We start from the raw sequence: 24,635 nt of genomic DNA, 5'->3' as shown, positions 1-24,635 counted from the left end.
GAGGGGAGACTATGTACAGTAAATAAAGAGCCTGGCTCCCTGTGAACTCAAAGCAGCAGTCTTTATTTGTAAAATAACCCAACATTACATACATATTGCGCTTCCATGTAGTGTTTTTATCCTTTTCATGACATTTACTTTGATACAGCGAAATGCAGGTCGCAACGGCAAATTCGTGCTACCACACAAAAAGCTGTCAATAACGTTTCACGATAGCCATGTTTCCGTGAAACACCAAAAGTCTTGGAAGAAAGCCTTTTTCGGATCTGGTTGTGACATGGATAGGAGACGTTCAGGGAATACCAGGTGCTAAAAGCCTTTTTTTTTCCCACGTCAATTGTGAAAGGAAACTTTTACAACAGCCATCAAGTTGCTTGGCACGGGTTTTCAGGGGCAATTGTGTCTATAAAATGCAAAACTCTGGGAACTCTGATGGCTTACGGCCATACTACCCTGAGAACACGCAATCTCGGAAGCTTAGCAAGGTCAGGCCAGGTTAGTACTTGGATGGGAGACTGCCTGGGAATACCAGGTGCTGTAAGCTTTTATTTTATTGTATTTTTTTCAATTCAATCGTTCAAGCAATCTTTTACAACACCCATCACGTATGGCATTGGGAAACTTCAGCCGTAGTTTTAACTCCGACATTGAAACTATAACCCGAGTTTTAAACGTAAATTGTGTGGTGTCATCCATAGCGTTGCAGTTCACGTTTCTTACCGCTAGAGGGGAGACTATGTACAGCAGTGGTTCCCAAAGTGGGCGGTACCGGTGGGAAGATCTGGGGGGGCGGTGAGGAAGAAGGGGGCGGTAGGGGGGCGGCAGTCTGAAGTCGAAGTCAGAAGTTCGAGTGGTAGATTTGAGGACATTTTATTGCTTGAAATACCAGACTGGGTGATCAATCCATTCCTAAATGTCGTCGGTGAAGAAACTGGAGTGGCAGAGGAAGAACTGATTTCAATTCAAAATGACATTGAGCTAAGGCCAAAGTTCAAAAAGTCATATCAAGATTTTTGGTTCCAAAAAAAAATCTCTGACTGCTATCAAGTGCTGTGGAACAAGGTCAAGATGTACTTTATTGCCTTCCCAACATCATATTTAGTAGAACGGGGCTTCAGTGCAGTCGCCTTGCTTCTTTCCAAGCAAAGAAACCGACTGAAAATTACTGACCGCGGGGATCTACGACTTCTTCTTAGTGAGTTCCAGCCTGATGTTGAGAAGCTTGTGTCCCTGCACCAAGCACATCCATCCCATTAATATTAAGTGTGAGACAAAAATGTTACTGGTGGAGTGTTTAGGGGGCGGGCGGGGCTAGGAACTCACTGGGGAGCCAAGGGGGCGCCAGCCTGCAAAGCATGGATGGGAGATGTTCAGGGAATACCAGGTGCTGAAAGCCTTTTTTTTCCCACATCAATTGTGAAAGGAAACTTTTACAACAGCCATCAAGTTGCTTGGCACGGGTTTTCAGGGACGATTGTGTCTATAAAATGCAAAACTCTGGAGATTCTGATGGCTTACGGCCATACTACCCTGAGAACGTCCGATCTCATTCGATCTCGGAAACTTAGCAGGGTCGGGCCTGGTTAGTACTTGAATGGGAGACCGCCTGGGAATACCAGGCGCTGTAACCTTTTATTTTATTTTATTTTTTTTTAATTCAATCATTCAAGCAATTTTTTTACAACACCCATCACGTATGGCATTCGGAAACTTCAGCCCTAGTTTTAACTCCGACATTGAAACTTGTTAGGATACGGATTTTTAGCTATTGATCTGACTCCAAATTGCGATCAACACTTAACACAAGTTTCTATGTCCCAATCCACACACTGGCGCACCTAACAATTTTGCGAGTTCGTTCTGTCAAAGAGAAGACCAGTAGATCAATCAGGCCAAATTTACCAATTGTTGATTCCTAACAAAGCACACTAATACAGGCCTGGGTCCCGGGTCACTCACACTAAAACTCGTGCGGTTTTGTGACCACCAAAAGACGACACATTCTTCCGGGTTGCCCAGTTTTAAAGAACCACAATATGAATATTAAAGCATGCAAAATATTGTGTGATGATTGGTCGATGGTCATCTCCTCCCCGTCGAGGTGTCATCACTGTGGTCAGGAGTTGGGTTTTTTCCTCTCGAAGCCCGACCACCTGGACGTGGTGTTGTTCTTTGTTCTCGTTCCTCACCGACCTTGAGGTGTTATCGTCCGGAACTCCCTCTCTGGGCCTGTTTTGCAAAACAGCGCGCTATCGGTCCTTCCGATTCAGCTGTATAATTACCCAGTCGTTGGACATTGTAATGAAGGTAATTAATACGGTCTACATTTTTATTGGGGGTGATCCATAGGAAGATACTTTTGAATCCCGAGGCCACTTGATTAACGAGTTTATACTCATCTGGTACACCTCGGGGCACTCCTATAGCGTCAATATATGTTTGATCGTCGTCGCTCAACCACGGGGGCAAAACGTCTCTTTTGGCTCGCTTCAGGAGCTCCGCCAATGGGGACTCCAGGTCCCAATTGAGATTCTGTATTTCAATGGGGACAACCACCACAGGAATTATCAAAGACACAAGGGCACAGATACCTGATGCATTCTTTGGCAAGCGATCATATAATTTGTCATCACCACACCACAACCAGATGTCTGCACGAGAGAGAGGAGAGGTTACAGTCAGTGACAAATTGAATTTGCACCATGTGGAATCTATTGTCCCAATACTTATGCCGGTTCCCTTTAACTTTAAACATGTCATATTTTGTTGAGTCACATATGTTAGGGTTGAATAGATTAGGTTGATCATATTATGTTGGAATGTAATCAGTAATAATTAACCTAAGCTTGTCCTGTCTTAACAAAGGAGTAGAACAAAGTGCTAAGATCTTTTGCACTGATTGACCAATTGTAGAAGACGCAATCAAAGTTGTTCTCGTCCGATTTCGGAAGCTTAGCACGGTCGGGCCTGGTTAGTACTCGGATGACAGACCGCCTGGGAATACCAGGTGCTGTAAGCTAATATTTATTTATTTATGTATTTATTTTTTCAATTCAATCGTTCAAGCAATCTTTTGCAACACCCATCACGTATGGCATTTGGAAACTTCAGCCCTAGTTTTAACTCCGACATTGAAACTATAACCCGAGTTTGAAACGTAAATTGTGTGGTGTCATCCATAGCGTTGCAGTTCACGTTTCTTACCGCTAGAGGGTAGACTATGTACAGTAAATAAACAGCCTGGCTTCCGGTGAACTTAAAGCAGCAGTCAAACTTCCAATATAGTGTTTTTCCCTTTTTCAAGACATTTACTTTGATACGGCAAAATGCAGGTCGCAACGGCAAATTCGTGCTACCACACAAAAAGCTGTCAATAACTTTTCATGATAGCCATGTTTCCATGAAACACCAAAAGTCATGGAAGAAAGCCTTTTTCGGACCTGGTTGTGACATGGATGGGAGACGTTCAGGGAATACCAGGTGCTGAAAGCCTTTTTTTTCCACGTCAATTGTGAAAGGAAACTTTTACAACAGCCATCAAGTTGCTTGGCACGAGTTTTCAGGGGCGATTGTGTCTATAAAATGCAAAACTCTGGATATTCTGACAGCTTACGGCCATACTACCCTGAGAATGCCCGATCTCGTCAGATCTCGGAAGCTTAGCAGGGTCGGGCCTGGTTAGTACTTAGATGGGAGTCCGCCTGGGAATACCAGGTGCTGTAAGCTTTTATTTATTTATTTATTTTCACCCTCCTTGAGTCGTCACCTTATCGTGGTGGAGGGATTTGCGTGCCCCTATGATCCTAGGAGCCATGTTGTCTGGGGCTTCATGCCCCTGGTAGGGTAACCATGGCAGAAGGGTCCTAGGTGAGTGGCCAGACAAAGCACGGCTCAGAAGACCCCATATGATGAAAAAAATATATGGATGTCGTTTTCCCTCGCCCGGACGCGGGTCACCGGGGCACCTCTCTGGAGCCAGGCCTGGAGGTGGGGCTCGAAGGCGAGCGCCTGGTGGCCGGGCCTTCGCTCATGGGGTCCGGTCGGGCATAGCCCGAAAAGAAAACATGGGTTCCCCTTCCAATGGGCTCACCACCTATAGGACGGGCCAAAGGGGTCGGGTGCATAGTGAGCTGGGCGGCGGCCAAAGGCGGGGACCTTGGCGGTCCGATCCCCGGCTGCAGAGGCTGGCTCTAGGGGCATGGAATGTCACCTCTCTGGCTGGAAAGGAGCCCAAGCTGGTGTGTGAGGCAGAAAGGTTCCGACTAGACATAGTCGGACTTGCCTCCACACATAGTTTGGGCTCTGGTACAAGCCCTCTCGAGAGGGGCTGGACTCTCTTCTACTCTGGAGTTGCCCACGGTGAGATGCGTCGAGCAGCTGTCGGCATACTTATTGCCCCCCGGCTGGGCGCCTGCACATTGGGGTTCACCCCGGTGAGCGAGAGGGTAGCCTCCCTCCGCCTTCGGGTGGGGGGACGGGTCCTGTTGTTTGTGTCTATGCACCGAACGGCAGCTCAAAGTACCCACCCTTCTTAGAGTCCCTGGAGGAAGTGCTGGAGAGCGCTCCTTCTGGGGACTCCATCGTTCTACTGGGTGACTTCAATGCTCACGTGGGCAATGACAGTGAGACCTGGAAGGGCATGATTGGGAGGAACGGCCCCCCCGATCTGAACCAGAGCGGTGTTCTATTATTGGACTTTTGTGCTCGACACGGATTTTCTATAATGAACACCATGTTCAGGCATAAGGGTGTCCATGTGTGCACTTGGCACCAGGACACCCTAGGCCGCAGTTCGTTGATCGACCTTGTAGTCGTGTCATCGGATTTGCGGCCGCATGTTTTGGACACTCGGGTGAAGAGAGGGGCGGAGCTGTCAACTGATCACCACCTGGTGGTGGGTTGGCTCCGATGGCGAGGGAAGATGCCGGTCCGACCTGGCAGACCCAAACGCTCTGTGAGGGTCTGCTGGGAACGTCTGGCAGAATCCCCTGTCAGGAAGAACTTCAACTCCCACCTCCGGCAGAGCTTTTCCCACGGGGAGGCGGGGGACATTGAGTCCGAGTGGACCTTGTTCCGCGCCTCCATTGTTGAGGCAGCCGACCGGAGCTGTGGCCGTTAAGGTTGTTGGTGCCTGTTGTGGCGGCAATCCCCGAACCCGCTGGTGGACACCGGCGGTAAGGGATGCCGTCAAGCTGAAGAAGGAGTCCTATAGGGCCTTTTGGCCTGCGGGACTCTGGAGACAGCTGACAGGTACCGGATGGCCAAGCGGAACGCGGCTTCGGCGGTTGCTGAGGCAAAAACTCGGGCGTGTGAGGAGTTTGGCGAGACCATGGAGAATGACTTCCGGACGGCTTCGAGGAAATTCTGGTCCACCATCCGGCGTCTCAGGAGGGGGAAGCAGTGCACGGTCAACACTGTTTACAGTGGAGATGGTCTGCTGCTGACCTCGACTCGGGATGTCGTGAGTCGGTGACGAAGACCTCCTCAATTCGACCGACACGCCTTCCATTGTGGAAGCAGGGCCTGAGGACTCTGAGGCGGACTCTCCAATCTCGGAGGTCGAAGTCACTGAGGTAGTTAAAAAACTCCTTGGTGGCAAGGCCCCGGGGGTGGATGAGATCCGCCCGGAGTTCTTAAAGGCTCTGGATGTTGTGGGGCTGTCATGGCTGACACGCCTCTACAGCATTGCGTGGACATCGGGGACGGTGCCTCTGGATTGGCAGACTGGGGTGGTGGTTCCCCTCTTTAAGAAGGGGGACCGGAGGGTGTGTTCCAATTACAGGGGAATCACACTCCTCAGCCTCCCTGGTAAGGTCTATTCAGGGGTGCTGGAGAGGAGGATCCGTCGGGAGGTCGAATCTCGGATTCAGGAGGAGCAGTGTGGCTTTCGTCCTGGCCGTGGAACAGTGGACCAGCTCTACACCCTCGGCAGGATCCTCGAGGGTGCATGGGAGTTCGCCCAACCAGTCCACATGTGTTTTGTGGACTTGGAGAAGGCGTTCGACCGTGTCCCTCGGGAGGTTCTCTGGAGGGTGCTTCGGGAGTACGGGGTGCCGAGCCAACTGATAAGGGCGGTTCGGTCCCTGTATCACCGATGCCAGAGTTTGGTCCACATTTCCGACAGTAAGTCGGATTCGTTCCCAGTGAGGGTTGGACTCCGCCAAGGCTGCGCTTTGTCACCGATTCTGTTCATAATTTTTATGGACAGAATTTCTAGGCGCAGCCGAGGCGTTGAGGGCGTCCGGTTTGGGGACCTCAGCATTGCGTCACTGCTTTTTGCAGATGACGTGGTGCTGTTGGCTTCTTCAGTCCGTGATCTCCAGCTCTCACTGGAGCGGTTCGCAGCCGAGTGTGAAGCGGTCGGGATGAGGGTCAGCACCTCCAAATCCGAGTCCATGGTCGGTCGGGATGAGGGTCAGCACCTCCAAATCCAAGTCCATGGTCCTCGGTCGGAAAAGGGTGGAATGCCCTCTCCGGATCGGGGATGAGAGCCTGCCCCAAGTGGAGGAGTTCAAGTATCTTGGGGTCTTGTTCACGAGTGAGGGCAGGATGGAGCGCGAGATCGACAGGCGGATCGGTGCAGCGTCGGCAGTAATGCGGACTCTGTACCGGTCCGTCGTGGTGAAGAGAGAGCTGAGCCAAATGGCAAAGCTCTCGATTTACCGAGCTACGCTCCTACCCTCACCTATGGTCACGAGCTATGGGTCGTGACCGAAAGAACAAGATCCAGGATACAAGCGGCTGAAATGAGTTTCCTCCGCAGGGTGTCCGGGCTCTCCCTTAGAGATAGGGTGAGAAGCTCAGTCATCCGGGAGAGACTCGGAGTAGAGCCGCTGCTCCTCCACGTTGAGAGGAGCCAGTTGAGGTGGCTCGGGCATCTCATTAGGATGCCTCCTGAACGCCTCCCTGGGGAGGTGTTCCGGGCATGTCCCACCGGTAGGAGACCCCGGGGACGACCCAGGACGCGCTGGAGAGACTACGTCCCTCGGCTGGCCTGGGAACGCCTTGGAATCCCCCGGGATGAGCTGGAGGAAGTGGCTGGGGAGAGGGAGGTCTAGGAGTCCCTCCTAAAGCTGCTGCCCCCGCGACCCGACCCCGGATAAGCGGAAGAAGATGAAGGTGAAGGTGAAGATTTATTTATTTTCAATTCAATCGTTCAAGCAATTTTTTTACAACACCCATCACGTATGGCATTCGGAAACTTCAGCCCTAGTTTTAACTCCGACATTGAAACTATAACCCGAGTTTGAAACGTAAATTGTGTAGTGTCATACATACCGTTGTAGTTCACGTTTCTTACCGCTAGAGGGGAGACTATGTACAGTAAATAAAGAGCCTGGCTCCCTGTGAACTCAAAGCAGCAGTCTTTATTTGTAAAATAACCCAACATTACATACATATTGCGCTTCCATGTAGTGTTTTTATCCTTTTCATGACATTTACTTTGATACAGCGAAATGCAGGTCGCAACGGCAAATTCGTGCTACCACACAAAAAGCTGTCAATAACGTTTCACGATAGCCATGTTTCCGTGAAACACCAAAAGTCTTGGAAGAAAGCCTTTTTCGGATCTGGTTGTGACATGGATAGGAGACGTTCAGGGAATACCAGGTGCTAAAAGCCTTTTTTTTCCCCACGTCAATTGTGAAAGGAAACTTTTACAACAGCCATCAAGTTGCTTGGCACGGGTTTTCAGGGGCAATTGTGTCTATAAAATGCAAAACTCTGGGAACTCTGATGGCTTACGGCCATACTACCCTGAGAACACGCAATCTCGGAAGCTTAGCAAGGTCTGGCCAGGTTAGTACTTGGATGGGAGACCGCCTGGGAATACCAGGTGCTGTAAGCTTTTATTTTATTGTATTTTTTTCAATTCAATCGTTCAAGCAATCTTTTACAACACCCATCACGTATGGCATTGGGAAACTTCAGCCCTAGTTTTAACTCCGACATTGAAACTATAACCCGAGTTTTAAACGTAAATTGTGTGGTGTCATCCATAGCGTTGCAGTTCACGTTTCTTACCGCTAGAGGGGAGACTATGTACAGCAGTGGTTCCCAAAGTGGGCGGTACCGGTGGGAAGATCTGGGGGGGCGGTGAGGAAGAAGGGGGCGGTAGGGGGGCGGCAGTCTGAAGTCGAAGTCAGAAGTTCGAGTGGTAGATTTGAGGACATTTTATTGCTTGAAATACCAGACTGGGTGATCAATCCATTCCTAAATGTCGTCGGTGAAGAAACTGGAGTGGCAGAGGAAGAACTGATTTCAATTCAAAATGACATTGAGCTAAGGCCAAAGTTCAAAAAGTCATATCAAGATTTTTGGTTCCAAAAAAAAATCTCTGACTGCTATCAAGTGCTGTGGAACAAGGTCAAGATGTACTTTATTGCCTTCCCAACATCATATTTAGTAGAACGGGGCTTCAGTGCAGTCGCCTTGCTTCTTTCCAAGCAAAGAAACCGACTGAAAATTACTGACCGCGGGGATCTACGACTTCTTCTTAGTGAGTTCCAGCCTGATGTTGAGAAGCTTGTGTCCCTGCACCAAGCACATCCATCCCATTAATATTAAGTGTGAGACAAAAATGTTACTGGTGGAGTGTTTAGGTCTTTACCATTCTATGTTGCTGAAACAGTTAAAACAGTTAAAAAATGAATTGGTTTGCTAAATTGGGTTTTATTTGTGAAATACACATCAGTGTTTAACCTCTTTTCAAATTGCAGCATACCAAATATCAAGAAAGAGGTGTTTGTTTCCATATGTGTCTGTGGGGGGACGGGGGGCTAGGAACTCACTGGGGAGCCAAGGGGCCGCCAGCCTGCAAAACATGGATGGGAGATGTTCAAGGAATACCAGGTGCTGAAAGCCTTTTTTTTCCCACATCAATTGTGAAAGAAAACTTTTACAACAGCCATCAAGTTGCTAGGCACAGGTTTTCAGGGGCGATTGTTTATATAAAATGCAAAACTTTGGTGACTTCGACGGCTTACGGCCATACTACCCTGAGAACGCCCGATTGTCCGATCTCGGAAGCTTAGCAAGGTCGGGCCTGGTTAGTACTTGGATGGAAGACCGCCCGGGAATACCAGGTGCTGTAAGCTTTTATTTTATTTTTTTCAATTCAATCGTTCAAGCAATCTTTTACAACACCCATCACGTATGGCATTCGGAAACTTCAGCCCTAGTTTTAACTCCGACATTGAAACTGTAACCCGAGTTTGAAATGTAAATTGTGTGGTGTCATCCATACCGTTGTAGTTCACGTTTCTTACCGCTAGAGGGGAGACTATGTACAGTAAATAAAGAGCCTGGCTCCCTTTGAACTCAAAGCAGCAGTCTTTATTTGTAAAATAACCCAACATTACATACACATTGCGCTTCCATGTAGTGTTTTTACCCTTTTCATGACATTTACTTTGATACGGCAAAATGCAGGTCGCAACGGCAAATCCGTGCTACCACACAAAAAGCTGTCAATAACGTTTCATGATAGCCATGTTTCCGTGAAACACCAAAAGTCTTGGAAGAAAGCCTTTTTCTTACCTGGTTGTTACATGGATGGGAGACGTTCAGGGAATACCAGTGCTGAAAGCCTTTTTTTTCCCACGTCAATTGTGAAAGGAAACTTTTACAACAGGCATCAAGTACCATCGTTGCTTGGCACGGGTTTTCAGGGCCGATTGTGTCTATAAAATGTAAAACTCAGGAGCCTCTGATGGCTTGCGGCCATACTACCCTGAGAAAGCCTGATCTCGTCCGATTTCGGAAGCTTAGCAAGGTCGAGCCCGGTTAGTACTTGCATGTACTACCACTAGAGGCGAGACTATGTACAGTAAATAAAGAGCCTGGCTCCCTGTGAACTCAAAGCAGCAGTCTTTATTTGTAAAATAACCCAACATTACATACACATTGCCCTTCCATGTAGTGTTTTTACCCTTTTCATGACATTTACTTTGATACAGCAAAATGCAGGTCGCAACGGCAAATTCGTGCTACCACACAAAAAGCTGTCAATAACGTTTCATGATAGCCATGTTTCCGTGAAACACCAAAAGTCTTGGAAGAAAGCCTTTTTGGGACCTGGTTGTGACATGGATGGGAGACGTTCAGGGAATACCAGGTGCTGAAAGCCTTTTTTTTCCCACGTCAATTGTGAAAGGAAACTTTTACAACAGCCATCAAGTTGCTTGGCACCGGTTTTCATGGGCGATTGTGTCTATAAAATGCAAAACTCTGGGGATTCCTATGGCTTACGGCCATACTACCCTGAGAATGCCCGATCTCGTCCGATCTCGGAAGCTTAGCAGGGTCAGGCCTGCTTAGTACTTGGATGGGAGACCGCCTGGGAATACCAGGTGCTGTAAGCTTTTATTTGTTTATGCATTTATGCATTTATGTATTTATTTATTTATTTTCAATTCAATCGTTCAAGCAGTTTTTTTACAACACCCATCACGTATGGCATTCGGAAACTTCAGCCCTAGTTTTAACTCCTACATTGAAATTATAACCCGAGTTGGAAACGTAAATTGTGTAGTGTCATCCATAGCATTGCAGTTCACGTTTCTTATTGCTAGAGGGGAGACTATGTACAGTGAATAAAGAGCCTGGCTCCCTGTGAACTCAAAGCAGCAGTCAAATGTCTTGAAAAGGGGAAAAACACTTCCAATGTAGTGTTTTTCCCCTTTTCAAGACATTTACTTTGATACGGCAAAATGCAGGTCGCAACGGCAGATCCGTCCTACCACACAAAAAGCTGTCAATGACGTTTCATGATAGCCATGTTTCCGTGAAACACCAAAAGTCTTGGAAGAAAGCCTTTTTCTGACCTGGTTGTTACATGGATGGGAGACGTTCAGGGAATACCAGTGCTGAAAGCCTTTTTTTTCCCACGTCAATTGTGAAAGGAAACTTTTACAACAGGCATCAAGTACCGTCGTTGCTTGGCACGGGTTTTCAGGGGCGATTGTGTCTATAAAATGTAAAACTCTGGAGACTCTGACGGCTTACGGCCATACTACCCTGAGAACGCCCAATCTCGTCCAATCTCGGAAGCTTAGCAGGGTCGGGCCTACTTAGTACTTGCATGGGAGACCGCCTGGGAATACCAGGTGCTGTGAGCTTTTATTTTATTTTATTTTTTTTCACTTCAATTGTTCAAGCAATCTTTTACAACACCTGTTAGAGATGTTCTGACTCTAACTTATTTTGCAAGAACCACACTGGAGACAGTATGCCCTTTAAGCACTTGCAGGTGGAGAGCTTGTCTGTTACTGTAGGTACAGCAATGTCCTAACAGACTCAGCCGTTAGTCTCTTACAAGAGCATATTTATTGAGAACAAGTAGGGTGGGGGTGACATTTGACATGTTTGGTGGTCACCTCAGCAAATGGTTAATCAGTGCAGAGGGTCCCAGTTGGTGGTCACCTCAGCAAATGGTTAACCAGTGCAGAGGGTCCCAGTTTATTGTTTTACGAGGTCTTGGAAATAAAACCTAGTGGAGCATTTTAGATGACTAAGTAAACAAGGATGTTTCCACACCATTTGGAAAGTTTCAACAACTGAATGGTTAAACTTTTCAGAGTCAAGGAAAGGTAAAAGGTTCAAACAAAGTTCATCATTCTAGTCTACATCTCAACATAATTATACGATCAAGATAGTTTATAAACCCTAACATATCCCTCCTGTTTATCATATGATTATGCCCACCCCGATCAATAAAACATAAGTAAGAAAATATAATGAAGAAAGAAAAACAACAACAAAATCTAAACACAGAAACAGCACATCATTGTGTCCATCACTTGCAAAGCATTTTCGATCATCATTTCAAAATCATTAGTGTTCTGTAAAACATGCTCGGCTAAACATCATTTACGCAATCTACGTAGATCAATTTTAATGTGTGAGTGAAAAACCTGCGGCAAGATGTCATAATGCAGGAAAAGTCTCACACGGTCCCTCTGCCTTAGGCGACCAGAATGTTACCAATAACAACAGTTAAGACAAAAATTTGAGGCGAGACTATGTACAGAAGTGGTTCCCAAAGTGGGCGGTACCGGTGGAAAGATCTGGGGGGGCGGTGAGGAAGAAGGGGGCGGTAGGGGGGCGGCAGTCTGAAGTCGAAGTCAGAAGTTCGAGTGGTAGATTTGAGGACATTTTATTGCTTGAAATACCAGACTGGGTGATCAATCCATTCCTAAATGTCGACGGTGAAGAAACTGGAGTGGCAGAGGAAGAACTGATTTCAATTCAAAATGACATTGAGCTAAGGCCAAAGTTCAAAAAGTCATATCAAGATTTTTGGTTCCAAAAAAAAATCTCTGACTGCTATCAAGTGCTGTGGAACAAGGTCAAGATGTACTTTATTGCCTTCCCAACATCATATTTAGTAGAACGGGGCTTCAGTGCAGTCGCCTTGCTTCTTTCCAAGCAAAGAAACCGACTGAAAATTACTGACCGCGGGGATCTACGACTTCTTCTTAGTGAGTTCCAGCCTGATGTTGAGAAGCTTGTGTCCCTGCACCAAGCACATCCATCCCATTAATATTAAGTGTGAGACAAAAATGTTACTGGTGGAGTGTTTAGGGGGGGGGGCTAGGAACTCACTGGGGAGCCAAGGGGGCGCCAGCCTGCAAAACATGGATGGGAGATGTTCAGGGAATACCAGGTGCTGAAAGCCTTTTTTTTCCCCACATCAATTGTGAAAGGAAACTTTTACAACAGCCATCAAGTTGCTTGGCACGGGTTTTCAGGGACGATTGTGTCTATAAAATGCAAAACTCTGGAGATTCTGATGGCTTACGGCCATACTACCCTGAGAACGTCCGATCTCATTCGATCTTGGAAACTTAGCAGGGTCGGGCCTGGTTAGTACTTGGATGGGAGACCGCCTGGGAATACCAGGCGCTGTAAGCTTTTATTTTATTTTATTTTTTTTCAATTCAATCATTCAAGCAATTTTTTTACAACACCCATCACGTATGGCATTCGGAAACTTCAGCCCTAGTTTTAACTCCGACATTGAAACTTGTTAGGATACGGATTTTTAGCTATTGATCTGACTCCAAATTGCGATCAACACTTAACACAAGTTTCTATGTCCCAATCCACACACTGGCGCACCTAACAATTTTGCGAGTTCGTTCTGTCAAAGAGAAGACCAGTAGATCAATCAGGCCAAATTTACCAATTGTTGATTCCTAACAAAGGACACTAATACAGGCCTGGGTCCCGGGTCACTCACACTAAAACTCGTGCGGTTTTGTGACCACCAAAAGACGACACATTCTTCCGGGTTGCCCAGTTTTAAAGAACCACAATATGAATATTAAAGCATGCAAAATATTGTGTGATTATTGGTCGATGGTCATCTCCTCCCCGTCGAGGTGTCATCACTGTGGTCAGGAGTTGGGTTTTTTCCTCTCGAAGCCCGACCACCTGGACGTGGTGTTGTTCTTTGTTCTCGTTCCTCACCGACCTTGAGGTGTTATCGTCCGGAACTCCCTCTCTGGGCCTGTTTTGCAAAACAACGCGCTATCGGTCCTTCCGATTCAGCTGTATAATTACCCAGTCGTTGGACATTGTAATGAAGGTAATTAATACGGTCTACATTTTTATTGGGGGTGATCCATAGGAAGATACTTTTGAATCCCGAGGCCACTTGATTAACGAGTTTATACTCATCTGGTACACCTCGGGGCACTCCTATAGCGTCAATATATGTTGGATCGTCGTCGCTCAACCACGGGGGCAAAACGTCTCTTTTGGCTCGCTTCAGGAGCTCCGCCAATGGGGACTCCAGGTCCCAATTGAGATTCTGTATTTCAATGGGGACAACCACCACAGGAATTATCAAAGACACAAGGGCACAGATACCTGATGTATTCTTTGGCAAGCGATCATATAATTTGTCATCACCACACCACAACCAGATGTCTGCACGAGAGAGAGGAGAGGTTACAGTCAGTGACAAATTGAATTTGCACCATGTGGAATCTATTGTCCCAATACTTATGCCGGTTCCCTTTAACTTTAAACATGTCATATTTTGTTGAGTCACATATGTTAGGGTTGAATAGATTAGGTTGATCATATTATGTTGGAATGTAATCAGTAATAATTAACCTAAGCTTGTCCTGTCTTAACAAAGGAGTAGAACAAAGTGCTAAGATCTTTTGCACTGATTGACCAATTGTAGAAGACGCAATCAAAGTTGTTCTGTCTACTCAACATCGTAAAACATCCCCCGCTATGATGTGATCAGAGGCCAGGTGTTTCACCCCCACCTTGGCCACCACACATGTAAATTGTCACCCCCACCCTTCTTCTCTCAATAAATACTGTCTTGCATGAATGCAACGGCAGACTTTGTTCGGGCATTGCTGTGTCTACAGCAACGAACAAATTCTCCACTTGCAGAATTTGTTCGGACATTGTTGTATCTACAATGACGAACAAGTTCTCCACGTGCAAGTGTTCAAAAGGGCATACTGTCTCATGTGGTTCTTGCACAATAAGTTAGAGTCGGAACATCTCTAACAACATGGTTGTCAAAAACGGGCTTTCTTTTTTAGTGAATAATTGTATGCCGTGACTCTCCAATGCCCTCTCAACCGAGGACAAACTTAACTCATTCCCTAAGCATTGAAAAACCATAAATAAAATAAACAACCACATTTTTCCATATGTTAACTTCTTTTGTCCATGACATGAAGCAACTACAAACCGTCCATCCTCTTTACCTTGGTGAATACATGTCCCTTCTCTGTCTGGTGGTGCTAAATCCAATACTTCCCTTACCTTTTCAATTTGCTTCCTCCACACCCTTCTCTGGTACTTTTCCAATTTGTCCTGTAACGTGACTTACATTTGCCAATTTCCGCTGTCACATCTCTGTCTCAAACCTCCCTGTTCCTCTCGTGAGAGCTCTTCTGTTGTGTTCACCTCAGCTTCATAAACTACTTTTCCTCTGCATCAATATTGTCTATAGGTGGGTGAAATTTGAATCTGGGACGTTTTCTGCTGGATGGTCTCATCAATTGTCATCAATGTCCACACAAAAAGACAACTTAATAAAAATAGCACTACTAAAATTAATTCTGAAAAATCCGAAAAACCTTTCGAGCCCTCCCCTTTACTTTTCCGTATTGCTGCTCCTTCTCTTTCTGCCCCCCCCCTTGGCCGGGTCCGGGACACGGCCAAACAGGAATACCTTCATCCTGACGGAACAAACTCTGGGGCCGGACGTAGGTGTGAGTAGTGATACCACCGGCGTCCTTTGAAGTCGAGCTGGGCCGCGTGAGACGTCCTGGCCAAGACACAAAAGGGGCCCTTCCACCTGGGCTCCGTCCACTTTCTGGAGATGACTCGGACGTACACGTGTACATGTGAGCTGTTTCTCCACCGACACGCCTTCCTCCGCCGCAGCGGATTTCTCTCCAATCTGTGCAGAAACACTGGACACCAAAGCAGACAAATAGGACCAGTATGCTGTATGAGACAAATTTGGTACCGTAACATCCTCCGGTGGGACGAGCGTCGTTGCTGGTCCCGGCATTAGACGACCTGTCATCAATTCAAACGGTGCAAATCCAGTGTGCCTGTTAACAGATTGCCGCACAGACAACAAGGCAAGCGGAATCGCTTGGAGTCAATTCATTTTCATTTGAGCAATAATTTTGGCCAGTTTTTCCTTCAACGTCCGGTTCATTTGTTCAACTTTGCCCTGGCTCTGAGGATGGTAGACACAGCCAAATCGATGCTTCAAACCCAAAATTGATTCCACCTTGGCCAAGGCTTTGTTGTTAAAGTGTGTACCATTGTCAGAGCGGATCAGGGCCGGAAAACCATGTGTGGGGATGCAATGGGTGATCAAAGCCTTGATCACAGCAGCAGAATCTTCTTTCGAGCACGGATATGCCTCAGGCCAGCCTGAGTAAGCGTCAACCAACACAAGCAAAAAGCGTTTCCCATTCACTCTTGTATACATGTCGGTGAAATCAATGATCACCTCTGCTCCCGACCACGGGGTCGGCTGAAACAGGCCGGGCTTAGGCTTCAACGTAGGACGTGCATTGAATGTCTGGCAGGACTCACAATCCGCAACGAATTTCCAGACCATGTCCGAGAGTCTGGGATGCCACCAACTTCGAAGATGGATCATCATGGGATGGGGACCCACATGGGAAGTTGTGTGTGCCTGTGACAGGACCTCCGCCATTAGCCTTCCTTCCGGAAGAGCGGGCTGGCCTTTGGGTCCTACCCACAAGCCATCTGATTGTTTGACAGCCTTTGCTGCCACCCAGACTGATTTTTGTTCCGGGGACGTGGCATCCTGGGCGGCACACAGATCGGCATGTGAGAGCGACAGAGGCAAACAGGAGTCGGGGTGTTCCCCGTCCAGATTACTGGACCGCGGTTCACCAACATCATCTCCAGCAATCCTGTGTCTGCCATGGGTTGTTTAATTTGGTGTGCATTCTGAAACTCAGACCAGTACAAATTAGGAATGTGAGTTTTCCGCCAATCGGTCTGTTGCAACAACTGCTTGACCATTGAGCCTAATTGTCTGGCCTCGTGTCCTGGGGCAATAGCCAGCGAAATGTGTGGCACCCCTTTCTCTGTCATTTTGAACCACTGCATTTGTTCATGTGTCAGTTCAGTTGCCGCTGCAACTCCCTCTTTACCAATCAAAATACGTGATGAAGTTAAATCCCACATGTGCCCTTCAATTTCTTCAAACAAATCCCGATATACATCATCACTTTTTCGGCTTTAATATAGAGTGCAATGCAAAGGATCAACAGGTGGGTGGTATGGCGCCAGTGAGCAGATCCAAGGTTTCCACAGTAGGTAGGTCGAGAACACACCACCACCAGCAGGGGTCTCTGGCTCCAGCCTGGCCCAGTAGATGGTTGCAGTTTCTGCTTCTGTCGGTAGGGGCGCCATCAGCCACTGACCATGTTGTTGTATTTGTTGTGAACACTGGATGCTGACGCCATCTGGAAATTGAATAATCACTCCCTCTGGCCCACACAGAATTCTGGCTTCAACGGCTGACAACAAGTCCTCCCCATCAAATTGATCGGAGTGTCTGTGGAATGGATGTATTTGTGCCACAGTCTACACCCTGTCCGGGTGATCACAGTTTCAAGTGGTTTGGTAAAAGGCAGACTTCGTGGTTTTCCCGAGAAGCCGACTAAAGTTGTTGTTTTCTTTGACAGTAAGGATACAGGAAGGGCAGTGTTTATTGATGAATACGTTGCTCCTGTGTCCACCAGCATCTGCACAGGTTTTCCCTCCACTGTCACATGAAGCATTGGCTCCGCCGGGCCACTGCTTCTCTGGCTCCCCGGGCATCCCTATTCAAATTGTCCACACCAGAGATCATCATGTTGATAGTACTGACCTCCGTGTGCTTGTGGCTGTTGCCAGGGCCGTCCACCAGGCGGTAGGGGCGCTGCTTGTTGCATCGGCGCCTCGGGTTGATGTGGCGGGCCTCCGGCTGGGCGGGCGTCTCCGTGCGGTCGATACTGCGGGCATTCTCTTGCCCAGTGATCGGTTTTGCCGCAGATGAAGCATGCGTTGGGCGAATGGGGTTTGTATGTTGCCCTCCCGGGTAAGCAGGTGCATTCCCTCCCCGGCCTCTGTATCCGCCCCGGAACTGGCCCCTTCCGCGTCCCACCACCTGAGGAGCCTGTGACATTTGCATTTCCTTTTTCTGTGATTTAGACTGTTTAGCTTCACCATGCATTTTTGCCAACTGTAATTTAAACAACAGTTTGGATAATGCGTCTGTCTCGTTATCAACTTTAGCTTGTGACTCAGTAAACATTCTGCAGTGATGCAAAAGATGACGTTTAAATTGTTCCTCGGTACAAACCAGAATGTCAGGGTCTGACATTAGCTGCTTCTTCACATCTGGCGGAAGTCCATCCACCAGCGCCGTCCGGAAGAGCACCTCTGCCTCGTGCGTGAGAGTCGGATGGCGACCTGTGGTTTCAATCCAACTCTCCACACATGTTACATAATGTTGGGCAGGTGACATTTTCACATCATAGGGAAACATAGTGGGGGCCAGATCGGTAGGTTGTGGGAAAGTCATTTTAATGTTTTCAAACAGGGGCGCTGCTACTGGTGGCAAGGGCACCTCCCTCCCCAGTCTCGCTGTGCCTGCTGCTTCCTCAATCGCCTGTAATTGCACTAGGGAGCATGCTCCTGCCAACATCTGGCGAATGTCACCAAGTGTGCAGGTCTGCCCACTCATCAGAGCCAAAAATTTGTTCAGCCACACCTTGCCTCCTCTGCTTTTCTCACATTAACAACACTTTCTACGGGCAGTTTCTTCTGAGTGGCAAACAAAGCTGTTGCAGCTGTTGCCATATTGTGCAAAGAGCGTCGCTCTTCCTCTCTCTCTGTGCTTCTCAAGCACCTTGCGCTCACGCCAGCCGGCCCCTTTCTGCTGGTCTTCTAAGGAGAGCTTTCTTTTCAGCACCTGACCCTCTTTTTGCTGCAATTGCCGTGAGAGACGTTCCATGTCCCAAATTGTTGAAAAACCCTGAAACAATTTGTCAGCTTCCAATTTCGCGAAGACTTTTCGGTGTCTCACACGCTCCTTTGCCACTTTCTTTCTGTCAATGCCACTCACAATTTGCGCTACCACATTGCATACATTCTTTCAATCTCACTCCATTCATTCCTCTCAGCGCACACACACCTCTTATCACACACACTATCTCACTCCATTCATTCCTCTCAGCACACGCACTCCTCTCATCTCACACACACACACACACACACACACACACACACACACACACACACACACACACACACACACACACACACACACACACACACACACACACACACACACACACACACACACTCCCCCCAATTTGATTCATTTTGGATATTTTAGAGGTCTGATCTCTCACAGGAGGAACTGTTACCACCGGATGTGTTTGGGAGGCCTCACTTCTCCCAGGATCTCAAAAAACCTGGCTATTTGAATACGCTCGTCAACGTACCCTTGTCCACCACGACGAAGCTAGGTCCCAGACCTATCCGTAATACGCGTAAGTCCCTGACTTTACCGTACACGTCACACACGTAGGTTCCAAACTTATTCACCGTATGTTTCTTAACTTCTTGCACACTTTATTTGATCTGAACAACAGTCTCCTCTTAAATTTCCTCTTTCAATTTGCAGAATTTCGACTTATAGTAACAGGTATTCTGCTTACCTTATCAGTGATGAGCGCTCAGGGTTGAGGAGACGTTGTACCAGCTCAACGTTGTGCACTTAATCCAAACGGTTCGCCGACCGAGAGACAGCGTCCCAGACGATGTCCGGTGTCCTGGATATAGACCACGAGTTGCCAATTACCCTTCTCTTGACATCACGTCGGGGTCACCAAGAAATTGTTAGGATACGGATTTTTAGCTATTGATCTGACTCCAAATTGCGATCAACACTTAGCACAAGTTTCTATGTCCCAATCCACACACTGGCGCACCTAACAATTTTGCGAGTTCGTTCTGTCAAAGAGAAGACCAGTGGATCAATCAGACCAAATTTACCAATTGTTTATTCCTAACAAAGCGCACTAATACAGACCTGGGTCCCGGGTCCCTCACACTAAAACTCGTGCGTTTTTGTGATCACCGAAAGACGACACATTCACTTCAATCGTTCAAGCAATCTTTTACAACATCCATCACGTATGGCATTCGGAAACTTCAGCCCTAGTTTTAACTCCGACATTGAAACTATAACCCGAGTTTGAAACGTAAATTGTGTGGTGTCATCCATACCTTTGTAGTTCACGTTTCTTACCGCTAGAGGGGAGACTATGTACAGTAAATAAAGAGCCTGGCTCCCTTTGAACTCAAAGCAGCAGTCTTTATTTGTAAAATAACCCAACATTACATACACATTGCGCTTCCATGTAGTGTTTTTACCCTTTTCATGACATTTACTTCGATACAGCAAAATGCAGGTCGCAACGGCAAATTCGTGCTACCACACTAAAAGCTGTCAATAACGTTTCATGATAGCCATGTTTCCGTGAAACACCAAAAGTCTTGGAAGAAAACCTTTTTCGGATCTGGTTGTGACATGGATAGGAGACGTTCAGGGAATACCAGCCTTTCAAGCTGAAGCCTTTTTTTTCCCACGTCAATTGTGAAAGGAAACTTTTACAACAGCCATCAAGTTGCTTGGCACGGGTTTTCAGGGGCAATTGTGTCTATAAAATGCAAAACTCTGGACACTGTGATGGCTTACGGCAGGGGTGTCAAACTCAAATTGACAGTGGGCTAAAATTTTAAATTGAACAAAGCCGCGGGCCAAGGTGGAACAAATGAACCTTTTATTATGGAATCAAACAAGTTTTGATTTTACAATGAATATTGAACAACCAAGGCTTATATAACTTAAAAGTGCAGGCGTGCAAAATCAAGTTGATAATAACACTAATAATACTAATACTAACAATAATAGTAATAATAGTAATCATAATAATGATAATAATAAAACATATCAATGGCATAATAAATACAATTTAAATAAAAATTGAATGCCTCCTTTTTGTTTGCAGCCTTCTGAGGTAAATGTCAAAATTAGCTTGTTACAGAGGCTAATAAATTTGAAAATAAAATAACATAACAACTATGAATAAATCAACCATTCAGGCCTTGGAGTAGCAAGAAAAAGTGCATAGAAAATTCCAGAAAAGACTTAAACTGGTGGTGATTGAGATCTTTGTGTTACTGTGGACATAACATCCTCCATCTTCAGCCCTTTACCACACAGGGATTCTTGATGTAAGATGCAGTGATAAACAGATAATTCACCTGCACAGTTCTCTTCGCGATTCTTTTCACAGATCCTGCCCACCAGTCCATTCCTTTTACCACTCATGGTTGCCGCACCATCAGTGGTTAATCCCACAAGTTTATTCCACGGATGTTTATTTCAGTTACACATTTTCAAACCTCCTCAAAGATTTCTTTCCCTGTGTTTGTGCCATCCATTGGTTTAAATCCCAAAAGCTCCTCCATAACACACAGATTTGTTTCCAAGCCGCGGACGAAGACAGTCAGCTGCGCAATATCAAACGCGTCAGTGCTCTCATCCACAGCAAGGGAAAAAGAAACAAAATATTTTCCCTTCTCCATCAACTGGACATGCAGATTGGTGGCAAGCTCGCATGTGCGGTCAGCTATTGTTTTTCTGCTCAGGCTTACGTTTGCAAAGGCTTGGTTTTTCTCGGGGCACACTTGTTCACAAACCTTCATCATGCACTTTTTTACAAACTCTCCTTCATTAAAGGGTCGAGCTGATTTGGCGATTTCTTGTGCCACGATATACTTGACTTTACAGCAGCCTCACTTTGTGTTGTGGCTTTTGTGAACATTTTCTTTTGTGAAATCAAACCTCTTTTCATCTCCTTAACTTTCTGGCTCCTTTGAGCCGTGTCCAGGACCTTATATTTGTCCTGGTGTTTGGTTTCATAGTGTCGTCTAATATTGTGCTCCTTAGTTACTGACACGTTGGCTCCACAAACAAGACAAACAGGTCTGTCTTGTATACATATAAACAGATATTCTGTCTCCCACCTGTCCAGAAAAGTTCCATTTTCTGCCTTTCTTTTCGCCATTTGTTGGTAGGGTAACACAGTGACAGCTGTCGTTTGAGGTCGCAGTGTGGGGGAGAGGCACGGAGATGCAGGGTGTGCACATAGGCTGTATATAAGAAATGAACGTAACATCCGTGACGTCACCCATTAGTTTGTGGACAGCTGCTCGGAAGCCAATAGTATCGAATCTAGGCAGCGACATCTTGACAATTTCAGGTGCATTCTGGGAAAAAATGAAAACGGATTCTACTTATATGGGCATGAGGCGGAGTCATGAACGGACGTATGGGCGCCAAAGCAACAGCAGACCATTATGGGATTTGTAGTACAAGCGATGAATGCAGTGTTACAGCGCTGCCGCCGTATAATACCGGCGGGCCAGCTCTAATGTTAATTTGAAATTGCCTCGCGGGCCAAATAGAATTACACTGCGGGCCAGATTTGGCCCGCGGGTCAGAGTTTGACACCTATGACATACAAAGATATTAACCCAGAATTATCGGTGCATCCACTATATACAAGCACCAGCATTATACCTTACATCGAGGACTATTTGAGGATAGCCTTTACACGGTTTCGGTTGTCTCATAGATTACGTGTGGAAATGGGAAGTTGGAATCGCACACCACCTGAGCAGTGGACATGTCAATGTGAGACTGGTATACAGAACGAACAGCACATACTGGTGTGTCCCCTCACACAAGACATTAGAGAGAAATATGGACTTGAGTGTAAGGACCTGAGCTCACTCTTTGTGGGCACTAACAGAGCAACTTTGCGAATGTTACATGCCTGTCTGTCAACGTTGGAAAAACAGAAAACTGTGAAGCAAGGATTTTTGTGTTTTGTTTTTATTTTAATCTATTGTGGTATTTATTTTAATATTTTGTAATGTGTATCTTTTTTTGTTTAGACCCAAAGTTTTATAATATTGTCAATAGATTAACTAACTAACTAACTAACTAACTAACTAACTAACTAACTAACTAACTAACTAACTAACTAACTAACTAACTAACTAACTATCATAGAAGGACTTTTGACTTATGATCTGGCTCTCCCTGTATGAAGTTTGCATGTTCTCCCCATACCTATGGGTTTTCCTTTCACATTACAAAAACAAGCTTGGTCAGTGGATTGAGTAATCCAAATTGCCCATAGGTGTGAGTGCAAGTACGAATGGTTGTTTGTCTCCGTGTGTCCTGTGATTGCTGACAACCAGTTATAATGTCTCCCCCGCCTACTGCCCGATGACTGCTCGGATAGGCTCCAGCACGCCCGCGACCCCCCGTGGTATAGATAATGGATGGAATGGATGGAATTGAATGGGGATTAGTTTAGGGCCTCAAGAAGGAGCAACAGCAATGTTAGTTACTTACTAATTTACCCAAACATACGTATATACGTACATTATTCAATATGAGTTCTGCACATTTGTTGCATAAAAATACATGGTGATTAATATAGGCTTGTTTGAGACCACTAATTTCATACATCCAGTACCATCATTCAATATGATTTGTGCACATTCGTTGCCCTAAAATAGATTGTGATTAATATAGGTTTCCTTCAAACCACTGACATTTAGGTAAAAAAACGTCCAAGTCTGCTAACACCTAAGGAAAAAGGGAACGGCACGACTGTCTCGACCTCAGTTTTAAAATTACTGTCACTGGTGAGTGAGCATAAATTTTGAGTGACTCACTGGTGACCTTGATATTATCCAAAAAGAACTTTTGTTGAATTTTTTGGTTGCAGATCTGGGTGCTGACTGTAAACTTAGGGCTGGATGTCATTGAGACACTAGGCTTTTGCTGCTGATCTGACACAAAAAGAGGAACACTTACCTTTCCGGATGGTCATATTGCCCAGTTTTCAAAGCCACAGACAGTTGATTGATGTATTGATTGATTGATTGATTGATTGATTGATTGATTGATTGATTGATTGATACTTTATTGATCCCGGGGGTGGGGAAATTCAGGCCCCAGCAGCATTCATACCACAGAGCGGGTATATAAAAGACACACAACTCATTATGCTCCTATAAGGCTGCCACACAACAGCGCCACAAAGAAAGCCAATAAGTGCGTAGCCATCAAAGCAAAGCCAAAAGACAAAGGAAAAAAGTAACAGCGGCCAACCAGCCCGCAGTTCAAGGTTATTGTTAGACCACTCCAGTACTGTGTTGCCCACAGAGAGAGCATCCAGCACCAATGCCTGCCTAATCTTGTCTGATGGGTCACCAATGTGATTATGCGTGATTAACATTACAAATAGAAAAAAATCCTCGTCAAAATGTGGATACTCCAGAATTGTTTATACGTGATGTGACGTAAAGGCAGCATACAATTATGACACCATAATACCTCACTCTCAAGTTCATGGTTGGGACCGACCCTGTCTCACAGAGACAGCAGCCAGCCCCAACGCCTGCTGAATCCTGCCTGATGATTCACCAAAACCAAAACCCCTGCATATATTGTGGATTTAAACTCCTGTATACTCCTGTATATGTACAGCCGCCTTTCCCTTGTATCTACAACATCCTCCTACATCAGCCCCAGTTGTCAAGCCTAAGTGAGCACCCATTACCAGTGATGGCAAGTGGCAGTTCAAAGGCCTTCTGTTCAATAGGCTGAGGGGACAAGGTGTACTTCCACAACTTCCTTGTGCATTGCACGGTAGACTCAGCCATCAGTTCTCTAAATATGGCGTCAGAGAGTGAGAAGCAGCGCATACCATGTCAGGACGTTTCCTAGGATCATTAACGGACTCTGTTCAATATTTGACACTGGCTGTAAGATGGGGTGCTCCAAAGAATATTGACGGGGACAGCTATCGGTGAGACCCAAGTTTCCTCCCCGTTCAACAGTATATTGTGAGCTACCATATTACATGTGTCCATTGAAACGTATTTGGACAATAATTGACACCTTTTCCAAGTCAACCTTAACTTTATTTAGCATTTTGGTGAGAGCTAATTCTGGTTTC

At 46.2% G+C, this 24,635-nt stretch overlaps 2 non-coding genes and 6 pseudogenes across 2 annotated transcripts; all 8 read left to right on the top strand.

The window, feature by feature from the left end:
* The first annotated feature begins 435 nt into the window (after nt 1–435).
* On the top strand, nt 436–544 carry LOC147037780 (5S ribosomal RNA; annotated as a pseudogene).
* A 968-nt stretch (nt 545–1,512) lies between these two features.
* LOC147037779 (5S ribosomal RNA) lies at nt 1,513–1,631 on the top strand (annotated as a pseudogene).
* Nucleotides 1,632–3,607: 1,976 nt separating this feature from the next.
* On the top strand, nt 3,608–3,726 carry LOC147037778 (5S ribosomal RNA). Its single transcript, XR_015064301.1, has one exon. It is a non-coding gene; the product is annotated as a 5S ribosomal RNA (ribosomal RNA).
* A 4,014-nt stretch (nt 3,727–7,740) lies between these two features.
* LOC147037777 (5S ribosomal RNA) lies at nt 7,741–7,849 on the top strand (annotated as a pseudogene).
* A 1,132-nt stretch (nt 7,850–8,981) lies between these two features.
* On the top strand, nt 8,982–9,098 carry LOC147037776 (5S ribosomal RNA; annotated as a pseudogene).
* Nucleotides 9,099–10,245: 1,147 nt separating this feature from the next.
* LOC147037775 (5S ribosomal RNA) lies at nt 10,246–10,364 on the top strand. The gene has a single exon (XR_015064298.1). It is a non-coding gene; the product is annotated as a 5S ribosomal RNA (ribosomal RNA).
* Nucleotides 10,365–11,001: 637 nt separating this feature from the next.
* Nucleotides 11,002–11,120, top strand: LOC147037774 (5S ribosomal RNA; annotated as a pseudogene).
* Nucleotides 11,121–12,796: 1,676 nt separating this feature from the next.
* LOC147037773 (5S ribosomal RNA) lies at nt 12,797–12,915 on the top strand (annotated as a pseudogene).
* The last annotated feature ends 11,720 nt before the right edge of the window (nt 12,916–24,635 follow it).

Source organism: Syngnathus leptorhynchus, unplaced genomic scaffold (assembly GCF_054491065.1).
Source record: "Syngnathus leptorhynchus isolate UIUO unplaced genomic scaffold, UIUO_Slep HiC_scaffold_117, whole genome shotgun sequence".
Taxonomy (NCBI): domain Eukaryota; kingdom Metazoa; phylum Chordata; class Actinopteri; order Syngnathiformes; family Syngnathidae; genus Syngnathus; species Syngnathus leptorhynchus.
Note: the sequence above shows the minus strand (reverse complement) of the source record. Positions and strands in the feature narration are given on the sequence as shown.